The sequence below is a fragment of the Vanessa tameamea genome, chromosome 14 (genome assembly GCF_037043105.1).
Source record: "Vanessa tameamea isolate UH-Manoa-2023 chromosome 14, ilVanTame1 primary haplotype, whole genome shotgun sequence".
Taxonomy (NCBI): Eukaryota; Metazoa; Arthropoda; class Insecta; order Lepidoptera; family Nymphalidae; genus Vanessa; species Vanessa tameamea.
The window spans coordinates 11,002,507-11,013,554 of NC_087322.1; the positions used below are offsets into that span (position 1 = coordinate 11,002,507).

General features: G+C 31.2%; 1 long non-coding RNA gene across 1 annotated transcript; it reads right to left on the minus strand.

The window, feature by feature from the left end:
- Positions 1 to 366: 366 nt before the first annotated feature.
- On the minus strand, positions 367 to 6,749 carry LOC135193624 (uncharacterized). The gene is made up of 3 exons (XR_010309339.1): positions 6,564 to 6,749; positions 3,805 to 3,909; positions 367 to 3,439 (listed from the first exon to the last, which is right to left on the minus strand). It is a non-coding gene; the product is annotated as an uncharacterized LOC135193624 (long non-coding RNA).
- Between the last annotated feature and the right edge of the window lie 4,299 nt (positions 6,750 to 11,048).

Here is an 11,048-nt window from a genome sequence, read left to right on the forward strand (position 1 = left end):
TACTATCTAACAGACACAACCTATATTAGTAACTGGATATAAAGTTCTCTATTGGTCTCGGTGGAGACGATGTTGGCGTAGTCTCTTTCCAGCTTGTAAATGACCACTGATAGGCTAAAACATCCTATTCTTTGAGGAGACCTTAGATCCTATTCTATCATGCTTAATAATCCATCTGTTTTTCTACCCTTAAAATAAAATAAAAAAACATTTTTGAATTAAACATTTTAATAATTTTAAGTGAACAATCAACAAAAATCGATCTACCATGCACTATCAAATATAGGCAATAGGTACTGTACATAAATCAACCGGCGACAAAGCTCTAATAACATAAAAAAATATATATAATATGTATATATATAAATATATAATATGTCATAATAGTTTCGAATATTGAGTTAACAACGCATGCGCTAAACTTTTTCATGTAAAATTACATAATATTAAGGCATACTTATAAATGACTGTCCTTATTGTGTCATAAATCTATTTGACGTTAACAGAAATAAACTTACAATTGCTTATAAAAATACAATAAATAATAACTAAATAAACAAAACAGTCAGTCCATAAACCATTATCGATCTTAAAGTCCTAAGACCTAATACTAAAACTGAACAAAATCGCTATTTAACTTTGAATAGTAACCGTTACTCTAAAAATTATAATTATTTGAAAACCGATTAAGCATTAAGTTCATATTAAGCGTTTTTTGGAACAAAATTACATAAGCGAAATATAATTTCCAGTTTTCGACGCCTAACAATAGAGAATCGTTTATATTGCTATATCTTTTTTTTTCTTTATTCTTACTGTGTTTATATACGGTTGAACGTTAAATATTTTGGGCACTATAACCCTAGAAAGCCATTATCAAATAGAAGTCGAAAAGAAAAAATGCAACACAAAACTTGATAATGTTACCTTCTTGCACTTTCGTCAGACATGCGTTTTTTGTAATCATCTAGGGTAATATTTCGTGATACTTTTTGTACATCGTTTATTTTTCTTTTGTGCGCAGTTTTCTCTAAAATATTAAAATTTTCTGATGATGGGATACCATTATCAGATAAATCAGGTTGAATGAATCCTCTATCATAATCATATAGTCTAATCTTGGCTAATATTTCAAACGTTTTTTGGTAAGATGGTATCGGCAATATTGGCGGCGAATAACCTTTATTCGACATTTTATCTAAATTTCTACTTGCTATATTATTTACACTTGTTTGCTTCTCCCTGTTCATCTTGGTAGGATTATTTATTAGGAAAGGTGGACGTTCCAAACACTGTTTTAAATGTGGATATTTCTGAACTTCCCTCTCAGTAGTATGCGTTGCATTTTCAACTGCACTATTAGCTTTTTGATTCACATCAGAATCTTTCGCAATTACCGTAGCTATTATTGCTTTTCTGTTGACGTTTAAATTTCTTTGACTACTCAGTATTTTTGTTTGTCTCTCAACATTTTCGGTACGTATAGTATTTTCATAATTATTAATATGATGATGTTGGAATTTTGTACTTGAAATTCGACTGTTGTCATTTTGATATTCAGGTAATAGATTAATTGGAGTTGAAGGAATCGTATAAAACGAAGCAGATAAAGGATTGTCTTCATAAACAGTTACAGTTTTCGTACCATTCGTTATATTATTTAAGGATTGTTCTAAATCGTATGAATCATTATGATGATTACTTCGATGGCAGAGATTTTGATAAGGATGATCATTTGCAAGTAATATATTACTTGTTTGAAAAATTAAATCATTAGTATAAGAATTACATCGATTGGATACAACTCTTTGAATTGGAAACTTTGGCGTAATATTATGTTGCACATGCTTCGATTGCCGATCTAACAAAATAGGAATACTGTTACTTACAGACTTTGGCCTATTTTTATTTCCTTGTGTTGCATCTAGCGATGAAATTGTATGACATCTCATATTGTCTAAGTTTCTTGAGTCTCCCTCATTAAGGTTGCATCCAGTTTGATTTGGACTTAAGCCCACTTGAGCATAACACTGCTTGTTGCATAAAGACATCACATGATTTAGTGAAGCCATATGGTCAGCTTTAGATGTCGTATGATTATTATGAGTAATATTATTCATTTTATTTAAATCAGTGTCAGCAAATTTGATGCGTTTATTTTGATTACATTCTTTTGATAGACCTCGTTTTTTATTATTTACTTCACAAGTTACACGGTCAATATTTTTTTGTAAAAATCCAGTTTTATTATTTGATTTTTTAGAAATTTTTGGTTGAGAATTAAATGGTTTACATATTTGTGTAGCATACATTGATTCATAATGATAATGAGGAATCACTCGCTTTGCGCTAAATAACTGATTCTTGCAAACATTTTTCTTAATTTTATGTTTGGTATTTGATGGAAATGGCGTATCTGATATTTTTATCCTATTCATTTGGTCATTCCTTTTTGTCTTTGATGGACAAGGTAGTAGAGGTGAACTTGAGTCATTACTATTTTCTATGATAGTTTCTAATATTTCCATTTCTTGAATAAAAACATTATTTTCTTTATATTTTTCTGAAGTCTGATTTTTATCGTTTGAAAACGTTTTAGATTTTAACAAATCGTATTTGTTATTGCAAATGATTCCATCTGCTTTATTTTGAACATCTTTATCCAAATGACTACAGTTTATTTTTGTGTAATCATCTAAGCGATTAGTCTTACTCTTATTGGATGTATTTTCAGTTTTAATTTCTTTATAAGGCTTTTCGATATCTCTTGTCAATTTTTTATACGCTTTATCAATAATGGATGCGAAAGTATTCATTTTATCAACATCGAGTTCTTTATAGTTATGTTGATTTTCGGAAATGAATTTTGTTTTGTTAGCGGATTTTGTCTCAATTTCAATATTTTCCTGTGGGTCTTCAAGATTAGTTATTCCTTTTCCTATTTTAAGGTCTTTAACTTTACTATTTTGATATCTATTGATTACATCTTTACTAAACATTCTTCTTGTTAGGTGCCTTTCTGAAATCGTGTCATTTTTACTTACAAAACTTACTTTGGATAATTTTTTATTATCATTAGTATTCAGACTGTCTTTTGAAGTAATCTGCTTATAAACTGTATCGTCATCGCCATTTGTGTCTGAAGCTAAAATTTCTATACAATCTGCTTCTTGTAAATCACTTTTATTCAAATTCAAATTAGAACAATCTACAACTTTCTTTTTCAAATTATGATACCAAGGAAACCTATTATAGTCAACGAGTTTTATACTAAGTGGACGACATCGGTTTAAAAGTTCCACATTGCTCTCTATGTCAAAGAATGTAACCGGTAATATAGAAGAATTATTTTTATACGAATTTACTGTTTCTTCATAATTTAAACGATACTCTTTAAGTCGTATATTGCCTTCATACGAAGCATCTTCGACATCGTGTGCTAAAAAAAATCAATAGTGAAATTATTAAAAACCCCATTTTTTGAATTGGCAAGCAGACTGGCAAATGGGCAACCCAATGTTTAGTCATCCTCAGCGCACAGAGACTTTGATGCAGTAAGAAATTCCATCGTCAATGGCCCCCAACCTTGGAAACTGAGATATTATGTTCCTTGCGCCTGTAGTTACACTAGCTCTCTCAACCTTCAACCCGGAACACAACATTACAAGGTAGTATTGTTTGGCAGTAAAATATTTGATGAGGGAGTGGATGACTCTGACAGAAGTACTGGGTCTTCGCCCTGCCCCCAAAGAAATATGCCATTTTTGACTATTTGAAATTTGTGTAATAAATATTTTACCTTACCTTTGCTTACTGGACAACAAAGTACTCGGATCTGTTCACAATCAAACAATCTTATCGGATCGTCTATATATTCTTCATCGATTTCTTCTTCAATCATTTTTGCGTCTAAAAAGAAGATAATGACTCCAGTACAGTCGGAAATACCTTTTTTTTAGTTTTAGTGACATATTAAATATCTATTAAATTATTATTTTGAGTTATTTGGTTACCAATCTAAACAATTATTTCCATACACAATTATATAATGTAAATAGCTAAGTAATTAATAAGTCATTTCAAATCTCAAATCAGAAACTACGTCATAAAATTAATATACAATTTCTATAAGGCGTGGAGGAAATTATTTTATACACCTCTGTCTATAAAATAAAGGAATATGTTGTAACCTCTAAAGTTACGCATCACTGCAATATAGCATGTCCATAATAAATTAAATTTAAAAATTACGTACATTTAAAAAGTAAAAAACACGTTTAACTTGTTTTATATTAATATTTAAAATAAAATTAAAATTCAAAAAATATCATATATATAACTCAGGTTATTTTGAGTAAAATAAACAAACTTTTCATTAAACAATAGTTAGTCGAAATATAAAACCTCTTTTATACGTACCAATATGTTGAAATCACTTTAATTCAATATTTTTACTAAGATAATTTTTTGAATTCCAATATTTTCTATAAAAAGATATGCACTTTTCATGTTTCAGACTGTTATTGACGTAAAATAATTATTTTATACAGTTTTTTGACACTGCTGACATTCGAATTTCAAAACACACTTTTTTAAAACGCTGAACGTTCGTAAATTCTATTACATTATCATTTTGTAAATTTATTCTTTTGACGTCTGTTAATTTATTCTCTATTGACATTTATTAGTGAATATGCATATAAAATACTAGGTTTTATTTCCAATTTACCCTCCGAATATATAAATAAAAACTGGTATCATGTAAATTCAACTATTAACACGACTGCCGTAAAAAGGCGGGTAATATTTTTATGGTTCGTGTATGTGACTTTCTTTACTCCAGCTTAACTTTTAAATGAACGAACAGGTTTGAATATGTGGTGTTGCTGGAATCCTTACATCAACCGGAGTTACACTAGCTAAATTAATTCATTCATTCATTCGGGGTAGTCTTGTTTTTTTATATATATAACAATAACATGGCTGTTAAAGAAATATACAAGTTTTCTTACCTTAATAATAAATAGTTAATTTTGTCTTTTTTATATAAACGTATCTACATATATGTATATACGTATATTATATCATATTGTATCGGGTATGAGACCGACCAATCATATGACGCAGTCCCCCTTTATCATATAACAACCTGCGAAGCGAGTGTTTAATAGTTAGTTACTAGATATAGACATATGTAGTATGTAAGGAAATATATTTTTTTTATGTATTATTGGTCGGTGGACGGGCAAAATAACCTGATAGTAAATGGTCACCACCGCAATTAGACATTGCCGCTGTTAGAAATATTACCCGTTCATACCGATTCACGATAATACTAAGTATTGCTCTTAGGTCTACCTGGTGGTAGTTTTCAGGTCAACACGCACAAAACCCTCCCATGCAGTAGATAGAAAACATTTCAATATTTTAAACGTTATTTATGTTATATCATGTAGGTAAAGTTTATATTTAATGGCAATATATTTTAAATGTGTCGCATTTTAGAAGTTAAATCACAACAATTGCTGATTATTTTGTTGATAACCATTCGAAATTTAATATATCATTTAAACATTACAAACAAATTACGATTTCATATAAATTAAAGTTTGACATATTTATGTAATTAAGTGTCTAAACTCATTTTGCATCTAAAATTATGTTCCCAAAATTTAAAGTTAAACATTGCTTTATTTAAATCAACGATAATATTAATGATATTACAATAGAATAATACCGGCATTGAAATTAATTTAATCTCTATTTATATTATAAATAGGTAAAATTTGTTTGTTTGTATGTAGGGAGTAACCTCCGCAACTATTGATCCAATACAAAAAAAAATTGCTGTTAGATTGCTCCATCAGTCCTGAGTGCCATATATATTATATGAGAGTATAAATAATATTTATATCATAATATTTCGTTATACATTGATTGCACCACGTAATTGAGCCGAGCCACTCAAACACACACAAATAAAATATCGAATCAGTGTGTGTATATATACAGGGTTATTGGTAATTCGACGTATTTTAACCCCCATATGCATGGTCTGAAAGTGAATCATTTATGAGTTATCACGTTATTTAGCTTTTTTTTAAAAAAAGTCAAAAATGCAACTTAACAAAATTATTTAAAAAACTATCAATTGAAATCTATTTTTTTCTTTTATCTTCCAAATATATGGGCGTGATATATATAAATGTCTTCGTTGTCATTCCCTTCAATTGTACTCCTCTCAATCGGTTGCACCAATTTCAAAATAAAGTGTGTATTTGAGTAGATCTCTAAATAGTTAAGGTGACGCTGTGATCGGGAAATAAATAATACTTATTAAACTTAAAGGAATTTGAGACGATCAGCTTGTTAAGTATATATAGCTGCGCTTAGCAGTTTCACTCGCTTTGAATTTAGACTAATATCATAACAGAAGTGAATTTTATGTTCTATTTTTTCATAATTTGTAAATCTCTAAACCATTTTTAATTGAGAATATAAAATGACTGTTGCTATCAAAAGCCTTCTAAGTAAAAAAAAAAGTATTACAAAGTAATAAATACCTGGGTGTAATCATTTGATCAGGTCAGTCGTATAAACACTGAAAATACATTTTATTTTTAAGTCACTGAAAGACTACGCATATTTTTTTAAATATAATATCGAACCTTTTCAATATTTTTTTTCAAAGTTCACTGTTTGCCGAACAGCTAGGTAAAATAAAAAAGTTACGTTAGGTTGTTGACAAAAGCCACGAACCTCGCCCACGTTAATGACGATTGTTTTAAATGAGAACACAGAAATATGTTTATAAAACGTATAAATAATACGACTGAAATTGAAATTTTGCAATCGCTTAACATAAATAAAACGCTTAGTTGACAAGAGGCGGAGTTTGTACTTATACACAAGTATCAGATTTCATTTAATTCCATTAAGCAAAAAACAATCAGTAATTCGATCGCTTCACATATAATATGATGCTTACTACTATCAACTTCTAAACTGGGCTTCTATTGATATTTCTTTGAATGAGGCTTTGAGACCAGGACCTCAAGAATTCCAGCGTAATAGCTAACCACAAGACCCACGAGGCAGTTTAATATTACGTATAAATTAATAACTATATTTACAATTCAGCTGTAAATTACTTTATGAATGAAAGGCTTTTGCTAATGTAAATTGGATTAAATTTCATTCATGCTTTTTAAAATTAAAGCCCTAAAGCGCACTACTGCAAAAATTAAGAACATCGTACATTAGCTAAAGAGTACAAGTTTCTAACTTCCTCTTTTCCTCAGTGTTGCAGTGAAACTACACGAACTAAAAACTACGCAAGCAAAATCTTTAGAAATGTAACGATTACACAAACCGCGCCTTTAATTTTATGCGAGCTTTACGAACCACGGGCACGCGCTTAACTGCGCAAACTGACTGTACGAGTTTGCACGAAATGGCTCTCTAACGGTAAACCGAGCTTTAACGTACAGACAAACGCGATCAGGATGCATCGAAGGGACGATTTAAAATATAAAAATTTCATCGACCTACATATGTATAAGGCTGTACACATACCTTACAAGACATTAAAGGATGGTCCACAATGGCTAAACGAGACACACTTTTATCGCGTCTTTCATGGCGTCAGATCGTAATTACGATAGGATACTGTTGGTAACTGACATGAAAGGAATGGGGAAACCTACTTTTGAAATGTCCCCATTCGGAATTACGACGGAGGCTTTTTAAACGGACTCAAAGAAACCTGCCTCTGACGTTTGTTTTTGAGCAGCGGAGCCACGCTACCACTCACTTAGGTACTTGCACTGAACAGATTTTTAACTTGAGTTCTATTAAGTTTTTTTTTCTAAAAGTAGGCTAAGTTCGTTGTAGTCTTGAGTTGGAAATGACGAATGTTCAACTGGAATGGATTTTGTAATTTGTAAGCGCTCTCCTTCAATGACCAATTGATACAAACTGTCACTTCTCTGCCTCTGACCTAAAATCACTAATTCTAGATGTCAAGAGTATTTCCGTTATACCTTAGAGGTTCACTCTTAAAATCAGCATACATAAGGGATAAATGGGAAAATATGTGCTATTTAAGGACAAAATAAAACGTTTTTATGTTTTGATTTAATGATTGGCGAGTGTTCATCGACTTCGTATTGAAGACTCTAATTAAGAGCAGAACTATACAGATTGGAGTGCATTTTATCATTAAAAAATATATTTCTCCTTTTTTAAATTGTATTCAGCAATATAAATTTACTATTAAAAATATTTTTTCTTCAATATAGTATAGAATATTAATTGATTGTTCAATAAAACAAATAATAATCTCAGAAAATATATTTATGGACAGTTTACTGATCTATTTTTATATTACCGATTTAAGCCAACTTTATCTTGGTGTGCGTGTACTTAGTGACCATTATCGATGGGTTCTCAGATTTGACAGTCTATCTAGACATATAAATATTCAAAAGTACTTACCATAGGGCAGAATTATTCAAATTGCCCATAAATAAAAAAACTGGAAAAACACCAGACGTTCGCGTAAATTGAAAATATTTACAAAAAGTATGAGAACTCTAATTAATCATAAAAATCACAAAAATCTGATATTGTAACAGTGAAGATGCGAACATGTGGCGTCGACTTAATTGTAGTGACGATCGCAGGAACGGACAGAATGGCCTCTCCGGAGCACGGAGGGTGTGAAATTGGGAGATTCCAGTAAAGCCGAAATCGGTTTATATTATGCAAAGATACGTAGGATAGTCTTATCCGGTGGAACGTGCGCCGGAAAATCTCTAGACGATACCGCGATTTGATTTAAAAAACTTCGTGCGCTTGCATTCCTGGCGCTAAAATATTACATAAAATTTATGCTAAATAAATATTTAAATAAGCTTCAGATATTATTATGTATTATAAAATATAAATGCGTTCTTATAACTTCTAGTATTAAATTATAAATTTTATGATTAAAAAACGGCTTCGCCATAAATTTTGCTCTTTTAAACAATATTTAATTTTTAATTTAAAAAAAAGAAAAAAAAACTATTCAAATTGCAATTTACATAAGTTTGCAATGTTTCCCTAGACTAATTGTGCTCCAAAGATACTGTTTGTACGTGACTAAAATAGCATTTATCGACATTTATAAATAATTTCTTAATCGGCAGTTAGTATGCGAATATGTTAAAAATTGTTATAAATATTTTTATAGTATCTATAAAGCATATTTAATTAGGTCTTTCGTCATATGTAATGAAAATGTTTTCTTAAAAAAATATTGAAATTATTTACTAAGAACAAATGACTTTGTCAAATCTCTTGTTGATGGCTCATTGCTGAGAATAACTTACTACTAATGCTGAGTCTGTGAAATGTTATAGTTCTTGATTATCATATTACAAATTTGCAAGTGTGCTCAGTGCTACTCTGAATTTATATATCAACTAGCTGTTGCCCGCGGCTTTGCTCGCGTGGAAGTTGAATATATTTACAGATTAATTTAAAATATTAAGTTAATTTGTGGCCTCTTTTTGTAACCTCTTTTTGTAGTATAAATTTGTGTGTATTTCACTCCTTATGGCAACGTCCAGAAACGCTTAAATACGTATCTACTGATTTTTAATGAGTATCCCAAAAATAAAGTATCATACGTCTAACTTAAAAAATTACGGATTTCCATGCAAACCCTCAACCCCTTTTTTTTTTTTTCTCGCTGGAAAACCGCGTTACGCGCTTCCCCCACGTGATGGAAGGTGGGGGGGGGACTCCCCGGAGCCCTGGACACTGAGTGCGCCCAGGTACGCCAGGTTTACCCACTAAAAAACCAGCGGTACCCTCTCCGTCTTTCGGTGGGCGCCACAGGATCGCTTGCGCATGCTACCGTGACGCCCTGACGAAACCCTCAACCCCTAATTGCACCCCTTAATGCTAAAATTTCTTCCTTAGTGGGTGTCTTCTCAATAAAACGACCCTAGTCACCAAATTTCATGACCCCAACTTTAATAGTCTACGCTCGGCGATGATGAATCAGTCCGTCAGTCAGAACATGTTATTTCATAAGTTTAGACTAAACATGAATTCAAAAGTTATAATTTATATGATTTTATTTTATATAAATTTTAAACCATAAGTTTCATATATACATAAAGTCGTCGGAGCGTGTTAGATAACGAACATCTAAACACACATACTTTCATAAGGTAATCTTAAATAATAATATTATATGCAAATATTTACACTCGAAACAAAAAAAGCAAAGAATTTTAACCAATATTTTTTAAAGCAGTTTGAACCTTGTAACTTTTATGTTTTAAAACCATTCAATCATCAGTAAAAAAGGTAACCGTGAGGTAGCTTGAACAAGTCGAAATGTATTCGTAAACTATATATCTGTCGTGACAGTAGAACACACCGTGACGGATTAAACTGCGGACACTTCTCCACAATAGGATACCTTTACCTTATATTAAGAATACTATTTCTTGAAAAAAATATATGATACAGCCACAGGGCGCCGGGAAGCTAACAAACATTGGAAATTGCTCAAAAGAATCTTACTAAACTCAAACTCAAATTCCTTTATTCAATATAGAAGCATTACACTTACTTATTGATGGTCAAATTAAACACTACCACCGGTTCGGAAAAGGAAACACCCTGAGAAGAACCGACGAAAGAAACTCAGCGGGTCTTTTTTTTGATATCCGGGAGGCGAACGTTTCATTCCCAAGGAGTGTTATCAATCATAAACTCACTAATTGTATATTTTTTTCGCGCACAAGCGTTCCTTAACATTTTTTTTTTGCCATATTTGGCAACAGAAGCATTTTGAAAGCTTTCTGGGATCCTGTTGTAGAACCGTATACATTGCCCCGCAAAAGAGTTACTGACTTATCCCGGAAAAATGTACCAAGCACCTGCATCACGCGGGCGGGAACTTGTTGTTAATCAAATATAAAATTTACTTAATAACATTTCAAAAATATTGACTGCCTGACATACAATGCACACCCTAAATCGTTGAG